At 43.7% G+C, this 15,370-nt stretch overlaps 2 protein-coding genes across 3 annotated transcripts in view; both read right to left on the bottom strand.

Moving 5' to 3' along the window:
- Positions 1-15,370, bottom strand: part of LOC150058222 (protein S100-A15A) — a 43,365-nt gene that overhangs the window by 3,272 nt on the left and 24,723 nt on the right. Inside the window, exon 2 of one of the 2 annotated variants that reach the window (XM_090340971.1) lies at positions 987-1,128. The gene's annotated coding sequence lies outside the window, so the exon portion shown is untranslated. Of the gene's footprint in view, positions 1-986; positions 1,129-12,072; positions 12,145-15,370 lie in introns of those variants that run through there. The other variant, XM_090340972.1, reaches the window with a different exon arrangement.
- LOC150058223 (protein S100-A8-like) overlaps positions 1-15,370 on the bottom strand; it is a 49,142-nt gene that overhangs the window by 9,050 nt on the left and 24,722 nt on the right. The window lies entirely within an intron of this gene.

The raw sequence follows: 15,370 nt of genomic DNA, 5'->3' as shown, positions 1-15,370 counted from the left end.
AAATAATTATACCTCCCAGGAAACCCAACCTAGTCCATGTGCTGCTGTTTTCTTTTCACTGTGTGGACACACAAGCATTGCCAGCCACCTTTGCCCCTGCCACCACCTTCTGTGTGACCCTTCTAGAAGCTGACACACCCTCAGCGCGGTCCCCATGATCCTACAGCCCTGTGTCCTGCCCTCCGCTTCCTTGCGCCACTCCTGTGGCTCTCTGCTCCCCACTTCCCACAGAGATGGAGATGGGAGTCCCTGTTCTCAGAAAGGACAGCTTCTCTATGGCAATCATGGTTTCTGCCCCTGTGGAGCCAGCCAGGGACTGTGTGTGTGCGTGTGTGCGAGTGTGCGTGCGTGTGTGTGTGTGTGTGTGTGTGTGTGTGTGTCTTTTCTGCCAGGACTGGCTTCCAACCACAATCCTCAGCTCTCAGCCTCCTAAGTAGCTAGAATTACAGGCACAAACTACCGTGTCTAGCAAGAGCAGCATCTTGTACACATTCCCCCATTCCCGCCTCACAATGGCCTTTGGAAGTAAGCATCGTTAACCCATTTTCCTGAGAGGAAAAGCAAAACAACAATAACAAAAAAAAAAAACCAACTCTCTCTGTTTAAGGAATTTCCCAAAATCTCATGACTAATCCACTTAGAGTTGGATTCAAACCTGAGTCTTTGAACTTTCCATACAGAATCCTCAACCTCCTCATTACACTGCACTTACCCTCTAGGACAGGCACACTGCCCAGCTGTGTTCTCCAGAAGCTACACACACACACACACACACACACACACACACACACACACACACACACACACCCCACATCACATTCTACCCACCCCATGGTTCTCTTGGAAAAGGCTCTGACCTGTGGCTGTTAGGGCAAAGAAGCTTCTCAGAATCCACAAACCAGCTGTGCTTGATCCAATTGATGGTCCAGCTCAGGCAGAAGACAGCTGTGTGAGCAAAGGATCCCCCACCAAACCCCACGTCCTACCTATCCCTGGTGCCTCTAGTTCTGACAGCTGGTGACCTGTCCACACGTTCTTGGGCTGCATGTCAAAGCCTAACAGCAATTCCGGAGATGACGTCTTGACACTTAATGGCTATGCCGGACTCAGCCAGTTTCTGGGACTCACCTGGAGGAATAGAAGCAGCTAAGAATCACAAAAGGCTTATTATCTTCCATCTGCCTCAGAGCTCATCCTCCCAGCTCCAGGGCTAGGGTGGAGTTAGACTCACACTTAAACACATCTCTCTTGGATGTCCTCCTTCAATTAGTAAATTCTAAATGCTACTGTCAGGAAGCACATTCATTCTTTTATTCATTCATTCCACAAATATTTTCCCAGTACTTCAGTGTTGCAGGCTTTCTGCTGGTAATAGGAATATGACACTGGGCCAGCTCAGAGGGTGGGGATGAGGATGGGAACAGAGTCATGCCCCATCAGCCTGCATCAAGCACACTGAGTGACAGGCACTGGGAACTCAGAGCACCCAGAAGAAAAATAAAATGAATGAACCCCTTCCTTCTGCCGGGGAAGTTGATTCCTTGAGAAGATGATCTGTGAGTTTGACCTGAGATAAGAAATGGATAATCAAGTACTCTAGGCAGAGAAAAGTACACAGGCAAAGGCTTGGTGATGTGAGAGAGTGTGACCTGCTCAGGGGACGAGATCACAGGGTGTGACGTGAGCAGTTAGAAGAAACATGACCAGAGAAGCAGCAGGGAAACAAAAGGTGAAGCGCCATTACATCAAGGCTAGAGCTGCCACATGTGGAGAGAAGCTCAGGGGGGGGATTTCCAAGAGCCAGGTATGGGGGGGGTGAAGATAAGTGGTGGGAACACCTTTGGCACCAGCTTGGTCCTCTGGGAAGTACCTGCCCACAGAGTGGAAGGGCCTCCACTCTGACTGAGGCCAGACCTATAGGCTTAGCCTCGGTACCCGTGCCAGCTGGGCCCTTGAGTGACGCTTGGACTTCCCTCCACCATCTCACCTCAGCAGACACCTACCCTCAGTGGGTCATTCTCCCTGGCAGAACAGCCAACAACCCAAGCAGCTCCTCTGGGAAGAGTCACACAGTGATTCTCCCAGAAGCGGGTACTGAAGAACAAGTAACTGAACTAGAGTCTAGGAATCCCTGAGAAAGTGACAGCATATTTTAGTCCCTGAGTTTGATCCCTAGCACCAAAACAATAATAATAATGAAGAGGAGGAGGAGGAGGAGGTGGAGGAGGAGGAGGAGGAAGAGGAAGAGGAGGAGAAGGACTTAAGACAATAAATATAATTTGCAGTTTGCCTTTACCTGTTAAACCTAACAATTTTCTCAACCAGCAAGAGATTTGTTAATATATTTTATGTTCCTCATAGCCAGGTGCCAGTGGCTCATGCTTGTAATCCTATCTACTCAGGAGACTGAAATCTAAGGATCAAGGTTCAAAGCCAGCCCAGGCAAGAAAGCCCCTGAGATTCTTATCTCCAATTAACCAGCAGAAAGTCAAAAATGGAGCTGTAGCTCAGGTGGTGCCCTTGAGCAAAAAACTCAGGAACTGTACCCAGACCCTGACTTCAAGCCCTAGAACTAACACATACATGCACACAAGCACACAAGCACACATGCACACATGCACACACATATGTTTCTTATTTCTAAAAAGTAAGACAATTAAGCACTGTCAAACTAGAACCACAGAGAATTTTATTGAGTATCTTTGATTCAGTCATCATTTCTCCTGGGAATTTATCCCAAGAAATTAATCAGATGTTAAAAACAATAATCATAGAAATAGTCATCAAAGCAATATCTATAATCAAGAAACAAAAGTAAAGAATGTAATTAATGACTTTACCATACCAGTATGATTCATGCTTGGGTGATAATTACCGTGCATAATCTAGTCAAAAAAAAAAAACCTCCATCTCTAAACTATGGTCAGAGTTGAGGCGGGCAGTCAGGATATACTCCTCTTTCCTGGTCTTGGGTTTAGTCTGAGACAAAACACTCCCATGTCATGCATCAATGCACAGAATGATTCTCCTCAGAGATGTGATGGAGCATGCTTTGTTGTTGTTGTTGTTCCAGAACTGGGGCTTGAACTCAGGGCCTCATGATATCTCTTAGCTTTTTCACTCAAGGCTGGCACTGTAGCACTTGAGCACACCTTTACTTCAGGCTTTTTGCTGGTTAATTGGAGACCAGAGTCTCACAAGTTTGTCTGGCTGGCTGGTTTTGAGCCATGATCCTCAGAGCTCAGCCTCTCGGGTAGCTAGGATTGCAGGTATGAGCCACCAGAACCAGGATTCAGAGCTTCTTCTCTTAAGATTGTCTGTACAAACCTCTTGGTTAATCACTACTGTATCTGATTTTTAATGAATACCTAGGGACCAACGGCTAGTATCAAATTTATCTGTGCTAATTCATTATTAGTAGACACTTCTGTTGTTTTTTGTTTGTTTGTTTTTTACCAAAACAGATCAAGGGTTTTCTTTATTTTTTTTTGTCCAAGATCAGGATTCAAACTCAGTATCTGAAGTTTACTTTCACTCCTCAGCAGACACGCTACCAGCTGAGCCATGACTCCTTTCCCCCAGATTTTACTTTTTAATAATCTTGTTAACAATGAAGGCTCCCGTGTCAAAATAAAAACAAAATCCTTGGTCCCTGACACATTTACAGTGATTACATTTATCTAAGCAACACACATGTTCAGTTTAAGATGTTAACTAAATTTCCATGATAAATATTTGTTTTGTGTCTTTTAATATGAGTCATTCAATGCCGAGCCTTAGGATTATCCAGTGGTCACTAAGCTTTTCTTAAGTCTTCAATCGGGTGCTGTTATTTCCAGCATACACAAGTAGGTGTAGGTTCAGACACTGGAATCTTTGGTTGCTACTATGTCAGCTGGCTTAAGTGCAAGAAGTATCTACCGGGGGAGGGAAATGGGTACCAAGACATGTGAAATGGTATCAATGTATGTGAATTAATGCACCTTCTATCTGGCAAATACCATGTAACCCTTTTACTAATTACAATAAAAAAAAAGAAGTATCTACCTCCTGAGTGGCTAGGATGACAAGCATGAGCCACTGGCACCCACCTACATTTTCTAAGATTTCACAGGTTTGAAGAAGAACTGGTGGAAGTCCATTTTCTCTCTGTCACTCTAACATTTTTCCTTCTGCATTCCCCCCATCTGTACTCCCACACAGTCACTTTGAACTCTAGGAAGGACAGCATTTTTGCAACTTACACTTCTACTTGAGGACAAACTTTGCCCAATATGATACTGGTTTCTGATGGAAGACATCATTCAACACAGCTGATATGGGATCTCAGCTCTTTCATCAGACTAACTCCCAATGAACTTCAGATCTAAGAGATTCAAGACAGATGAGGGAAGCAAACAGGTACCCAAAGTCCAATAATGACACACTCAGACTGTTCCACTATCTGCCCCATGATCATGGAAGCAGACAGGGCTCCAGTAGCTAATCCAAGATGCTTAAATGAGACGCCATAATTAGAGCCAGGGCTGACCAAAAACATTTGTAGACAACCAGACAACCACATGGCTTGGGAGCTCATCGTGAATGCATACATGCACATGGACCACAAGAAATCACTGAATCAAAGTGCCCCTGACAGGTATATCCACACCAAGGGCTGAATTGAGACCCTTCTCTGGGGGCTGTGAGCTTACAGAAGGGAAAAAGCTAACATTTATACTGACTCCACTATATCCTCTTGATTTTCCATGTCCATGGGATCATAGGAAAGAGAGAGGAGAGGGGAAGAGCAAGAGAGAAAGAGAGAGACTGAGAGAGAGACTGAGATCTAGCCTCTACTACAGTCATAAAGCATCCTCAAGAGAGATACAAATTCCTGGAAGCTGTACTTAAGCCAAAAGATAATACATGGAGCCAGGCACTAGTGGTGTACATGTGTTACCATAGCTACTTGGAAGGCTGAGATCTGAGGATCATGTTTCAAAGCCAACCCACATAGGAAGATCCATGATACTCTTATCTCCAATTAACTATCAAAGGGCTAGATGTGGTTCAAGTGGTGAAGTGCCAGCCTTGAGTGAAAAAACTCAGGTATACATTTAAAGATATATGTAGCCACTGTTCCGTTTCTGTTCCTAGGTAATGAGCCTGGTAACGGATCAAAGAAAAGATCATAGTAACAGGTCAGCTGCTTGCTTACAGTATTATTAAGCTTCAGCTTCTGTAACTTCCTGCTTGGCTCGCACCTGCAGGAAAGAACAATTCCACCCCTGAGCAAACAAGGATGTAAGTATTTGCTTAAAAGTGGCCCTTAAAGGGGCCTCAGAATTTGGGGGCACCTGACTACCCAGTATAGTCCTGGCTGGTAATAACCCTCAAGTATAACCCCATACAAATGCATGCATGCATGCATACATACATACATACATACATACATACATACATACATACATACACACACACACATGATGGATGTGTCTCATGCAGTGCCCTGAGCATCAAAGAGGAAGTTATGGCAGTTGCTTGAGTTTTCCATAAAGGAAAGTCTCCCCACACTTAAAATACAGAATAAAATTAAGCTTTCTGTTCAACAGCTTCATCGTGATCTAAACCTCTAGGCACAAGTCTGATTCTTCTAGGATAAAAAAAGGTCTACCTTGAATCCTCCCCTCTCCTACATCTCTTTCAACCAGGGGATCAAGTCTTGTTAAAAATGTGTAGAGGGTCAGGGAGTTTGGCCTAGTGGTAGAGTGCTTGCCTGGCATGCACGAAGACCCGGGTTCAATTCCTCAGTAACACATACATAGAAAAAAGCTGGAAGTGGTGCTATGGCTCAAGTGGTAGAGCTCTAGCCTTGAGAAAGGATAGTACTCAGGCCCTGAGTTCAAGCCCCACAACTGGCGGAAAAAGATGTAAAGATGTGTAGAACTGAGTCTAGAGTCCCATCCTGATACACCACTTGTTGGGGATGCTAGCATTCTTGGAGGAATCTTCTAGTCTTGATTCACTGGTGGGGGTAGCCATATTAGTGCCTCGATGAGAAACACGTTTCCACAGATTCTAGGAAGTTTGGCTGGCAGGCCTGTTTCCTCATCATCCTTCAGGGGTTGATATCTACTATGGTGTATTGTAGTTTATCATAAATCCTTTTCTCTCTAGGGTTACTGCAAAGTCCTCAGGAAAGGCAAGCTGGGTAAGTAGCCTGTTATCATGAAGGCAAAATTCTTCAGCAAAAGAGCTGAAGAGAAAATTAAGAGTGTTAGGGAACCTGCGTCCTGATGGCTTAAAGCCATACAGAAAGAGGCTCATTAAGTGCTAATGTTCTTTTAAAAAAAGACAGAGCAATTAGAGCCCAAGTACAGTGACAGAGTAAGTGGACTATTTCTCACCATTCACACTTCCCTCAAACTTGCAGGTGTCCACTCTGCCAGTCTGCCACACCCAAGTAAAGAGCACATATCAGAAAACAACGCTGCAGATCCTGCAAGGGATCAGCAGCCACGGCTCTGGGTGGCAGCACCGAGAAAGATCTCAAATCCCTCTCCTAAGGGCAGTGTCCATCTGTGATAGTAATACAGTCCTAAATTACATGGCTCTCACCCTCTGCTGTCTACGCCTTTTATTTATTCTAAGCCAGACCCAGTTTAACTTGTTTACAAACTGGGCTCCTACAGCTTCTGAGATCCACCCACAAATGAAGTGTTGGGTGTACAGACAGCTGTCTCCCACTGTGTGCCACCGGAAGTCTGCCAAGGAAAATAAGCCCATCTGTCTGTATGGTAAAGTCTCCAGCTGGTCTGGTTACCTGAGAAAGGGCATTTTTTCCCTCACTCTTAGGAGAACGTCTCCTCCTTTCTTCCAAGCAAGAGCACCCCGAGGCGCTTCAACCGCAGCTGCAGCAGAGCGGCACACATTTCCTTCAATGTGACAACAGTCACGAGGCCCACAATGGAGTTGGGTGGTTAATGGCAGAACGAGTTGGGTTAGGTCAAAAGTTGAATGATTCTCCTGAGATTCCCCCCCTCTAAATAAGGAGTCAGCTACCCCACCCGAGAAATGTGCACGATGACTATCACTTTAATTCAGGTGGCTTGGCTACCAAAGTCACTGCAATAAGACAGGAGTTCATCCTGTTCTGTGGGGCTGGCTACAGGCTTGTGGATGCCTGGGTGGCCTTGTTCATGGTACAGTTTTGAATTGGCCCATTCACTGGGAGATGCTCATTCTTGCAGGATGAACTGTCTCTCCATTGTGCATAACTAGAGATACCAAGTTAACACACTCTCTTGGTGGTTCCACTGACTATACTTGCCCCAGAAGCTGCTTCCACTGACAGGAAACTAGAAGTTAAAGCTCTAGCCAGACTCCAGCAGCCACCTTTCATCAAACCAAACAGGTCATCATCTTTTTAAATGATGAAACCACACAAAATTCTCCAAGTGGTCCTCCAAAATCCAATAGCCTTACATATCTTGACTGCTGCCTAAGGTGTGCGTGAGGGGGGGGGAGTGTTGTCTCACTAAAACAAAACAGTATAACTATATCCCCAGATACTTTTTTAAATATAATTAAAATAATAAAAGATCTTGATAAACATATTGTTGATGTTGATATCTTAGCAATAGGTTCTTTCAGTAATTGGCTAAGATCAATTGGAGGTATTTGATGCTGAACATTATTTTTCTTTTTTTAATTATTTTATTATCAGGGTGATGTATAGAGGAATTACAGTTACATTCACAAGCTATGAGTATATCACTTCTTGAACATTGTGACCTCTTCCCATGTTTTTGGCCCACTTTCCCTCCCTCTCCCTACCCCCTCCCCAGGTGTTATTTTTTCAGAGTGCAGTTTAACTTACTGAATTTGTAAGGCTGGTGCCATGCCATACTGTTCACCATGGTGCCTCATCCACAGAGAAGGAACAGGAAACAACATTTTTCTGACCTGGTCAAGCTCAGGAAACCTGTAACAAAATCTACAGTATCCCTATGGTAGCTACTGGAAAAAAAAAAGACCTCTATCCCATAATGTCTATAAAAATGATAACTAAATAATGTGAATTTAAGGCAGGCACTCCATTTTGTTCCAGAAATTTTTTTTGCCAGTCCTAGGACTTGAACTCAGGGCCTGAGCACTGTCCTTGAGCTTTATTTTGCTCAAGGATAGCACTCTGACACTTGAGCCACAGCGCCATTTCTAGTTTTTTTAATGTATGCGGTACCGGGAATCAAACCAGGGCTTCATGCATGCTAGGCAAGCACTCTACCACTAGGCCAAACTCGCAGCCATGTTCCAGAAATTTCTTTGTTTCTTTCTTTTCATCTGAGGATAATATTTTGAAGGTTGGTGTTCAAGCTCCAGTATTCTTTCTTCTGCTCAATCTCATCTGTTGTTGAGGCTTTTCATTGCATTGGTTCTTCTCCTTCAATGTCTCTCCTTGTTGAATTTCATATTCATTCATATCCTTCATTGTCTTCCTTATTTTGTACAAGTGTTAATCTGTATATTTTTGAATTTCCCTGAACTTTTCAAAAAACATACTTTGAATTCTTTATCAGATATTCCATCTACTTCATTATCTTTGAAATGTGTTTCCAGCAAAGTATGAACTTAAGCAAGCATAGTGTTACCTTCTTCATGTTTCTATGTAGAGATCTGTATATCTACTAGGATCGACAGCACTTCCATTGTTATGTGAGAGCCTTCACAGGAAGTGGCTTTCTCCTAATGTTGTGTCTTGGGTTACCAGTTTGTGGTGTACTGTTGAGCGTATTTCCAGCTGGTCATCATAGTACAGTCTCCCAGTCGCTTCTTTGCCTGACGTTCTTAGGTTGAATATAGAATCAGAGAAAGCTGCTGTCTCTCCAGGTTTTGTAAGAGTGCATTCTGATCATTGAGGCAGATGTAGGCAGCAGAATATGCAAGTGCCACCCTGAGTGGTTACTCCCACACTAGAAGTAGCAGCCCCATCAAGTAGTAGAGATTTCCCCAGGTACTATTACTATTGGCTCTGTGACTTGAAAGTGATTTTTTTTGCCAGTCCTGGGAATTCAACTCAGGGCCCCACTGTTCGTGAGCTTTTTCAAGGCTAGTGCTCTACCACTTGAGCCATAGCACCACTTCTGGCTTTTTCTGTGTATGTGGTACTGAGGAATCGAACCCAGGGCTTCACGCATGCTAGACAAGCACTCTACCACTAGGCCACACTCCTGGCCCTTGAAAGTGATTTTTGCCTGCTCCAATACAGTCAAGAGCCTGAAGCTCCTGTCTTTTGGCTGGGCACCAGTGCAGCCCCGGGAACCTCACTGGAGGAAGCTAGCTGGGAATGACACATCCTCTGCTATGGCTCTTACATCCAGTCTTGTCAGCAATGCTTGATATGAACTATGTGACCAATATATCTCACTCATGTATCTACAGTGTCAACAAACTTGTAGACTAGAAGACATACACTTGTTATTAAAAACAAGAACAAAACATTTCATGGTTTGGCTGAGCATGAGCTCAGAGAAGGAGGATCAACAAATCTAGCCTAGCTCTATGGGAGAGACCTCAAGACATCACTGTATCCTCAAGACCAGAGTAACTGGAGCCAATTGGAATAGTAACAGCCTGATTACAAGTCAGAACCTTTAAAATCTCTGTGGTAAGGGTGAATTTCTTTAGGACAGTGCCCTCATGCTTTTTTTCATGTTGACTAGTTCAGCCTGGCAGAAGCAGCCTTCTCTTGAAATAGAGAGAGGAGGAATGATCATTACCAACTTGAATGGATTCTCCATATCCAATATCCCAAATTTAACTAAATAAACTTTGGGGGTTTTTTCCATCAGTCATGGAGCTTGGACTCTGGGCCTGGGCACTGTCCCTGAGATCTTCGGCTCAAGGCTAGCATTCTACCACTTAAGCCACGATGTCACTTCCAGTTTTCTGGTGGTTAATTGGAGATAACACTCTCATGGACTTTCTTGGCCAGGCTGGCTTTGAGCTATGATTCTCAGATCTCAGCATCCTGAGTAGCTAGGATTACAGGCATGAGCCATCAGCACCCAAGTTACTAAATAAACTTTTCAGGTTGCTCTGGGGTCCCTTTCGTAGCACCAGTCTTGTACTCTCTTTTTAAAGATGTACATTTACATATGTGATCTTAGAGAAAGCAAAAACTCCTTTGATCATCAGGCTAACAGAATTAATGACTATACACTGTCCCAATAAACTCATTGAATCTGTAATGTCTTATGGAGTTGGTCACAGGCTCCAGACACGTGGGTCTCCATCCTCTAGCATAAAGAGCTAAGTGGCAGAAGTGTGTACTAAGAATCTCCAAGGGATGCTATAGAATTCTCTGCCCTTGCCTCCTCTCATTTCCATGTGCCCTGGCAGCACAACCCTCAAGAGCTCCAATCAGGGGTATCCTTTATTTGTCCCACATTTTTAAAAGCATCATTTAGTTGTACAAGAAGGTTTCATTTTGACCTGTCCATATGTGACTACAATGTGCCTCAGTCAGACTCATTGGATCCATCACTCTCCTTCATTTCCCTTTCCCCTTTCCAAACCAAACTCTTAATAAAAACTTCATTGCTCCATTTTCACACAGGTACATAAGGTATTCGACTGTATTCACCCTCCTTCCCCCTCTCTCTTGACCTTTCTCCCTCCAACTAGTGCCTATACCCTAGACAAGATCGGTTTTACATTCCTATCACTTTTTTTTCCAGTGTATGCAAATAGTTCAAATGTTTCACCCATATTGTTCACATACAGATAACCAGTCTTTAATCTGCCCCCACAGTTTTCCTCCACTCTACCTTCCTACCACTGCTTCCCTGTGTTTCAGCTCCATGACCTGACCTGGCCAAATTACACCCCATGAAAGCCTTCCCTGTATCCTCCACCCAAAAAGTGATGTCTATCTCCTCAGAATTCCCATACCCTCAGCCACTCTGAGGACACTTCACTTCTGGTTCACTCCAGGTTTATGGAGTGCATTCTCCCAGTGAGACATGACCCAGGACTGACTGTGCAAGCCATGTGTGTGACCAAGACTGTCATCAGGAACCGGTAGGTTGGCTGGACTGAACTCCATAGAGAAAATGAGCACTAAACTGCAGGGGGCTAGGGCTTTCCCAGATCCCTTCCTCTCCACTGCCTAAAACACCATCCACTTCCTCTCTCTGCCACACACACCCTCTCACACACCCAGAAAGAAGTCAATTCTCAAAATATAAACAAATGAATGTGTGAAAAATAAGAACAACTGATTCTCCTCCTCTTTCCCCATTAGACTGGAATTTCTTAGAGAGACAGGACTGTGTCCCCCTCCACTGAAGATTGTGAAGCTGAAGCATCAACACAATAAGATGGCAACAGTGAAGATATCCACCCAGCAGATTCCTCGTCACTGCCAACCCATCACGAATGCCCCATGGATCAGCAGTGGGAAGGGATGTGGGGTGTGATGAGAATAGGCCCTATTAAAGGAGTAACTCAGCTGCCACGGTTTTGTTTCTAGCGCCCATGGAGGCTAAGATTCCGAGAAGAAAGAGCTGAGGTTCTTCGCTCGTCATTCACTAGAAACCTCTGGTCAGATCCTGTTTGCTTGCATGTCATATCTTTCAAGCCTATTTTTAAGGCAAAGGATCTTGGTCAAAAACTCCAGGGACTAGTGTTCCCCAGTGTTCCAAATACCTGTGTACACATCCCCGCTCAGCCACAGCCCTGCAATCCTACACACTGGTCTCTAGGTCCTCTGCCGTGAACTATGTGGACCATGGAACAAGCTGCACAGTGAATGGCTTGTCTTCATGTCTGGCTGCTTCTTGTATGTATATTTTTCTCCTCACAGGACCAAAAGGTCACAGATTACTGGGCCAGTGACTCTGAGATAACAGAGACAAACTAGAAGCTCAACATCCCTCACTTTCTGTCCCTTCGGAGGAGCATGGTCCTAGAAAGCTGCAGAGTCAGGGAGCAGCACCCCTTTCCTGCAGAGCCAGTGATCTGCAACCAGCCAGGGGCCTCCAGAGACCACAAGAAACAATAAAGTTTCTCTTCCCACCAAGTACTTGCCTCGTTTCTTTTTTCTCTTTGGTAATCTTTGTCAGCTTCCTCCAGGATCTTCCCAGCAGGGAGAGGTGGAGAAGGATTCACTCAGGAATGGATCAGCAGTGTCCTTCCCTATAGTCTCCAGAAATACTGAACCTCTTCTCTCACAAGATTTTCTGTCTACCTCTGTTCTGAACACCCAACATGACAGCCTCTGGGGTGAAGGGCAGTGCAAGCCTCCTGCCAAAGGGAAGCAAAGAAAATCTTTGTCAAAGCATGGATCTGTGTTATTCAGACACCACACTGGAAAAGAGCTGACATCTCTTTCACTGTCTCCTCCTCTGCCCAGCTATTCCTCTAGCTCATAGAGGAAAAAAAACTGACATCACTTAAGTAGGTCTTCATTAGGGGACATCCAGGCTCATTGTAGAGGCTGTAACCTTATTATTGTGAATGGGAGGTTCAGTAGATCCCTGAAGATTGACGTTCTTGTCCTGTGGCCTAGGCTCCTGGGACAATATCTTTGTCCCTGTATTATGGACTAGTGTACATGTGCTAGGTGGGTGACTCTATGGACTTGAGAGGTGCCATGATGCTGAGTGGATCCACAATACCATGAGACCATGAGTGAGGAGTTGGAACACCCAAGTGCTGATTCAAGTTCCAGATTTTGAGAATTCCAGATAGTCTAGGAACCCAGAAAACTGACAAGACCCAAGTCTTAAGAGGAGAGGAACGGAAGGAAATGTTGTTCAAGATGAAGAAAGTGGGCTCACCTTGAGGGTCATAAACTGCAGCCCCTTCTGTCTGCCAGATCACTGTGCAGTTTGTTCAGTGGTCTACTCCAGGCCGGGCACTGTACTAGAGGTAGGAGATGCAGTAAAAGCAGAACACAGTGCTGCTTTAGCAAAGCATTGACACTGCCCAGAAGTGTAGGCTTCATCATGGGAGTCATGACAAGGAGGATCTAATTCATCTCTAGTGCTGGTTCCAGACCGTGTCCCTAGCAGCTGCTATTAGCATCCCTTGGTGAGGCTCACAGCACTTGACTGCATCACTCCTGCAGTCCCACCTGGTCACAGCCCCTTCCTGCTTCTTATAGTTTGGATATACAAGTATCTTTTTTTAAAAACTTCACATGTCTTTGTACAAATTCTGGTCAGTATTAATCAGTAGAAACAGTTTCAGGTCCAGAGTCTAGCAGAGAGTATATAGAAGAAAGTCCCACACTATGAATCCAGGCCAAGAGAATGATGAAAACCACTAAAGAACGTCCCTCATAACTCAAGTCCTGATCTGCCAAGAGGAGAGAGACTCCACACAAGGTGAGGTCACTGGAGTTCCCATTCCATTGCTCGTTTCCTAAAGAAGCCTCTGTCAGCAGCAAAATCACAAGAGGGCTTTTACTCTCTTTGCTCTTCTACCTCATGCCTAATCTTACCACTTTCCCTTCAATAGGCAATGGCATATAAAAATCAGTACGAAATAGACAAAAGCACTAGCCTTAGTCATCCTTTCACCTAAGATTAGATGAACCCACCAGTTCTTAGAATTTTCTGCTTATACATCCATGTCCTCTCAGATACATGATCTTTATGAGGGCAGGTGTTCAGTTCCTAACCAGATACTTTTATCATGAGATATTGCTGCTTCTGTTATAGCAAAATGTCAAGTGTAATTCAGATGTTAGCTACTGAAGTAGCTAACAAATGAAACTGATGGTAAAGAGAAAAGAAACCCTTAAGTCACATGACAAAGTTCCAGTCACCAAATAGAAAATTGAACTCATTTCAGCATTTGAAAAAAAAAAAAGCGTGTGTGTGTGTGTGCGCGTGCGCTACCATGCTGGGGACTGAACTTAGGGACTTCAAGCTTACTAGGCAAGCACTCTAACACTGAGTCATATCCCCAGGTCCAATAATATTGTTTTAGATAAGAGAAAGGCTTTTCTAAGGGTACAAATCTTACAAGTGTTAAGTTTTAGAAGTACAAATTTTAAAAATACTCATTTTAGAGTCATACTGAATTGAACTTTTGCTCTAAGACATACTAGAGTATGATTAATTGCTTAAGAGCAATTAGTAGATACTATGCATTATGCCACCATTACTGAGAAAGAATAACTTACAGTTCTGTGCCTACACCCATGACATCTTTCTGGGAGGAAGATTCTGGGTATCCAAAACCTTCCAAGGAATACTGGCTTATCACAAGCCTCCAGCCCAGTGAGTGAACAGAACCAGAGTGTGTTTGCTGTCCGTGGTGCTGAATTCACTGAGCCCTCATTCATTTTACTGATTCACATTCCTTCAACCTTCTCTATAGGATTCTATTTTTTTTTTCCTGCGTGCAGGTGATATTTGAGTGGGTTTCTGAAGAAGGAGCTCAGTTTTCCAGGTAGAAAAGGTGGCAAAAGAAACAGGGTGAAAAACAGCAAATGCAATCTAATTGTTTCCAGTCCATTATCACCACAAACACTATGACAAGCATTCTCAGACATATCCCCTATAGATCTGTGAGATAATTTCTTTAGTATTCTTACCCATGAAAAAGATTTACAAGTATTTTTTTTATTTTTTGTTTTTTGTGCTGGTCCTGGGCTTGAACTCAGAGCCTCATTGTTCATGCTTGGCCTTTTTACTCAAGGATGGCACTCTAACCCTTGAATCACACCACCATTTCCATTTTACAAGTGTTCTGTCCAGCTAATTGAAAGGACCTCCAGGATATTGAAACAAAAGCCATATAACGAGTGATTGTTGTCCTTAATGTACTATGTTGTCTCTCATCTCCTTTGCTGTCCCTTGGTTATCTCATATTGTTATAGTATCTCACTTTGTTATCTGATATATTGAATTTATTTGTATTTGGTTATTTGAAATTTGATAGGGAATGGGGGAAAACCAAGACGGGTGGGGGGTGTGGGGGGGAGAGAAATGGGTACCAAGACATGTGAAAGGGTATCAATGTATGTGAGTTAATGCACATTCTATCTGGCAAATATCATGTAACCCTTTTACTAATTACAATAAAAAAGAAAAAAAAACAAGTGTTCTGTCAAATACAAGATACACTTCAGGGCTTTTCTTTTTTCCCTCAATGTTATTGAACTGAATACTGGCTGCTTCTCACAAAATATCATTTAGTCCTAATATTCTCAATTTCATGTTATAACTCTTAAGTTTCCTGAGCATTCACACACAGTGAGGCCAAAGGAGGATATTCTTAGGAGAGGAACACAAAGGCAGAATGCCTGTATGCATCTGATCATACAAAATATTTATCAGAATAAACTCCAGGAAATAGCAACAAGAGGGTGTTT

This window comes from Megascapheus bottae, chromosome 10 (genome assembly GCF_031878675.1).
Source record: "Megascapheus bottae isolate mThoBot1 chromosome 10, mThoBot2.hap1, whole genome shotgun sequence".
Lineage (NCBI taxonomy): Eukaryota > Metazoa > Chordata > Mammalia > Rodentia > Geomyidae > Megascapheus > Megascapheus bottae.
Note: the sequence above shows the minus strand (reverse complement) of the source record. Positions and strands in the feature narration are given on the sequence as shown.